A 4,469-nucleotide genomic window follows, 5' to 3' on the forward strand; every position below is an offset into this window, starting at 1 on the left:
TTAAACATAAGAACATATTATGGCTAAGGCTACAGTTATACACGTCGTAATAATAATATTAAACACCCTGTCTGCTGACAGTCATCAACTCTTCTCTCTAGTTATCCTTGACCAGATGTACCCTGTAGAAACTCATAAGCATGACTAAGCATTTAACAGTCTAACTAGACATCCTATCTCCACTAAACATTTCTAATACATAAAGTATCTATCCAATTTCTATCTGACTAAAAATACCTAACAAAAGGAAAGGGAAGAAGTCATCTAACAGACTAAATGTTTGCCCATGCTTGAGGTATGGATCAACAGTCCTGATAATTGACAGCTATCGCCTTCTTCATGTCTGGGAGCAAATATGACATTTGCATGTAACCTGAGCTTTAGATTGCTCCCTCCCTTTTCACTGGGATGCTAGAATGTCATCTTGTAGGTGTAGTCTCAGGGAGGGGACAACAGAATGACTTGATGACTTCACTCCAAAGACAATATGTACAGGTTTGGTCAGATACTGGTAGAGACATGTCACTATTGTCCATATGCAAAACTACGTCCTTGGTATAACGCAATATTTTACAGCCTGCAGAGCATTTGTATTATATTAAACCACCAAGTGAATAGTATAAGTAGAAAATAACAACTTTGCATCTTTAGGACCTCTTAATAATACAACTGATTATACAGTTTGCATTTTTTTCTCTAATTCTTCTTTATAAGTGTCTGAAATTTTTAAGGTTTGTGACAAAATACTTTTACTAATCCACTTAGTTTACCAGAGCTTTTATTTTATTTTATTCACTGAATGCAAATTAATAATGAGCCTGAGTGCAAAACAAATCATTCTTTTACTGCTATCTTGTACAAAACAAGAAGTGTTCATTTTTATTATTTCTAATCCATCAGAGACTAAGACACGACCACAAAGTGAGGAGCTGATTGTGTGACTCCAGACAAGAGCCATGGCAAAGAATGAAAACCTTTTGTGCGAAACATTCCTGTTTGGTGTCTTAGGAGGACTTATCAGCCAAAGCCTTGGAAACTGCATGTGTGTGTGTTTCAAGAACAAAGTCTACATGGTGAACACTGAGTGTGTGTTTACTTTGTTATATGATCCACTTGTGTCCTGGATCAGGCAAGGAGTGGCCTGGACGACGCACTGTAAAACATTCAATAAAAAACACGCCTGCCTCAACAAACTGTGACATGACAGTGCCTCACGCCTGTGTTCTTTCCTCTTTGAGAGACTGTGTGTATGTGAAGATGCACACAAATCCTTCTTTTTTGATCTTCAGATCTGAAAATAGCTGCTGTGGTCCTTCTGCAGGTAAGTTTCAAAAACATCAAAACAACTTTTCTTGCTTTTCCCACTTTTCTTGTTGTATGTTTGATTTGCTCAACAAGACATTTTTATCAAAAGAGAGTTGTCTCTGATTGAAATGTACAAAAGGTGTATTGACAAGACGAGAGCGAGCTCTCATATTATTCTGCAGGAACGAGGCATCTGAATTGCTCTTGTCGGGGATCAAAAGGTGGAATGTGTGTGAATGATCAGATCTATGACAGCATGACAAATGTGTGAATCATCGGCCATCTGTGTTCGGATATTATGATTAATTCAGCCTCCCACTGATCGTATAGAACCACATGGTGCACAGTGAAAGGATCATTTATTTATTTAGCCTCTTTATAATTTCATTTGAGCTCCTGACCTTCTTTGACTACAGTTCAACATGTTTTCACTGACTGGATTCATGCTCTCATTACTTTATGTTTAAAATTAACAAAGTACCATATTTGTTACAGTTAAGCAGGTGAGGAGTTCTCCTACTTTCAAAGCTTTCCAACACTAACTGTTTTATTCATGCGAGCCTCCAGTTTTACCCAGTCATTGTTTTTATGATAGTTTAGTGCTTTTCTTAACTTTGTGGGACTTAAACATAGCACCGCTTACTGCTAACTGGATTATTGAAATATTTCAGACTAAAAATATTTATAAATTAAAGATTCTGCAATAAAATGTGCCTGTCCAGTCCAGGAAAGATATTCAGCTTTAGTACATTTGTGAAAAGCGACATGACACAATATACGGATAGCACTGTAGGAAGACTGAAGAATGAGTGATTATAAACCGACACCTGCCAGATGTTAACAGTCACAAATAACAAGATTATAGCGCCCTCTGCTGGAAGGCACTGAAACTTCCGCTGCATGTACACAATAATGCTATGAGAATGTTACTTAACAAGCAAGTGGCTTTTGTGCTGACAAAAACATTTATTTGGACATGTGGATAATGTGCATTTAAACTAGCAGTAACCTGTAGTTTCATCATAAATTCCAAACAAGTCCTAATTTTATCCACAAACGTGCAGTTCCACGTCTCCGATTTGTTAAACTGTTCAAATGCTGAATGGATGATGTTAGAAGAAAAAATTGAGTCAGAGGGATGTGAGCAACCACATTTTAAGTCACCCACATATAAATTAAGAAATATTAGTTTATGTCTAATGGAACCTCATATGTACACATTTGCAGTGTTTTTTAAATGATGGCAAGACACGTATCTGTGATCGCAATTCAGCAAAAAATGATTTTTAAAACCATTTTTACTTCACAAGTATGGTAGCAAAAATAAAATCCAAAGGGAGAAATTTACTAAGGTTTTGTGGCTTATTTTCTGGCACGAAACGGTGCAATTGCATGTGTTCATATTAATTAAGGAGTCGCATTGGGATAAACGGAAGAAATGCAGCACTGCAAGAATTTGCATGTGTGGTCTCAATCGATATGCATTTTAAGGTGTCCCCATTCTGTACTGGTAAATACCGTAGTTTGCTAAATTTAAAAAACTGCAGTGCTGCAATATTTTCCACACCTGGCGGTTATTTGCTACACATAATAAATATCCCCCAAAGTGTTTATCATGTATTGTGTTCTTTCTTAATGAAAAGATGTCAAACCATGTAATGTTGTGCTTCGAATGCTTTGTGTTGGTGGTTGTGTAGATGGAACTACCGTTCTCTAGCTTTGAGCTGACCTTCATCATCTTTGCCTTCATCATTGTCTCCCTCTTCAGCCTCGCTTCAGTCTGTATCCAACCACATGAAGACGTGCCAGGTACCAAACCTCCTCTGAAAGGAGATACAAACAGACACATACCAGCTTTTCTAGCACTGAACAGTGCATGTGAATTGTCTTTCAGAAAAAGATCCCTGTGAAGAAAACAAGAAGAAGAACAAGAAGCAGAGTCTCATCACCAATCTAGCTGGAGAGGAAGCATAAAGTAATGCTTTATCTGCTGTGTTTTCATTGTACTGTCAAGATCTCACAAATGAGATGACGCAAAATGATATTTAAATGTATAAGACTGAATTAGAGCATGTCATTATGGCATGTAATGTTGAAGTAAAGTCTATAACATTGAGGGCGCTTCACTTGCATCTCACCCTCATATCTTAGTCCCTCCCATTTAAGAAGTGAGAAACGCAATTACATGGTGTGAGGAGAGAAAAATGAAGAAAACCTACGCTAGTGAAATGAGACATCCTTTGCTCCATCACTTTCTGCTGACAATGGCACAGCTGGATCAGCTGTCAGTCTGCAGGGCGAAGGGATCTGTATGCCTTTGAGTTTGTATTTGCACAGATAATGCAATGTACTGTCCTAATAATAATGACTACTGTGTAGTGATGCCCTCCAAAATGACTAAAGTGAATGTGAAATGTTTCCCCAATTTGACAAGCATCTGTGCATTCATTACAAACCTGAATTCCATATTTAGTGTAAACTGTGAACAGATTCATCAGACCAGTTTGTAGAGGTACTGCATCAAAACTGAAAGCACATAAGCCATGATGTCTATTTATTGTTATTTGTTGCATTTATTGATATTCTATTTGTAAATTCACTATAGAACAATCCAGGTTATGATGAGAATGTCTCCTAAGTTTTAGTAAAGGCGGAAATTAAGTGAATAGGTCTTGTCAAAATGTTCATTCTACCTGACGCACAGGGATTTCCACCTGGTAGAAATTGATGATGATGATGATAATGGTTGATATTTTTATTGCTGAAAGAGAGGAGACCTGCTCTGTCTGACTATAACATGATCCATGATTCAGGTTAAAATGAAAAAAGGACCATAAAAATAATATTTCTCACAAATCATGAAAGTTGAATGAAATGATGTGTGAAGTTAGAACAAATAATGTTAAATAAATGGTTAAATGAGAGCACATATAATCAAAACTGGGTGTTGATATTACACCTGGGCTGAAGCTGTTATTTGTCATGATATAAATCAATAACAGATTTCTAATAAATGTATCAATCTGATAAAAAAAAATGTTGCTCTTGACTGCTCCTCAGTCCTTACTGGACAGTAGTAAAGGGACTGAGACGTCCTTTATAACGAGGGGCAGTAACAATGTCCAGGTCATCTGAGGAGTGAGGAGACATGAAACAAGGTTGTG

The 4,469-nt window shown here is 37.0% G+C and overlaps 2 long non-coding RNA genes across 2 annotated transcripts in view; both read left to right on the forward strand.

Annotated features, from left to right (window-relative positions):
* Positions 1 to 1,003, forward strand: part of LOC109955516 (uncharacterized) — a 3,149-nt gene extending 2,146 nt beyond the window's left edge. Inside the window, exon 3 of the long non-coding RNA XR_002274273.1 lies at positions 901 to 1,003. This is a non-coding gene — a long non-coding RNA (uncharacterized LOC109955516). The remainder of the gene's footprint in view (positions 1 to 900) is intronic.
* Positions 1,004 to 1,215: 212 nt separating this feature from the next.
* LOC109955576 (uncharacterized) lies at positions 1,216 to 4,224 on the forward strand. Its single transcript, XR_002274283.1, has 3 exons — positions 1,216 to 1,321; positions 3,003 to 3,114; positions 3,200 to 4,224. It is a non-coding gene; the product is annotated as an uncharacterized LOC109955576 (long non-coding RNA).
* The last annotated feature ends 245 nt before the right edge of the window (positions 4,225 to 4,469 follow it).

This window comes from Monopterus albus, unplaced genomic scaffold (genome assembly GCF_001952655.1).
Source record: "Monopterus albus unplaced genomic scaffold, M_albus_1.0 scaffold15.1, whole genome shotgun sequence".
Lineage (NCBI taxonomy): Eukaryota > Metazoa > Chordata > Actinopteri > Synbranchiformes > Synbranchidae > Monopterus > Monopterus albus.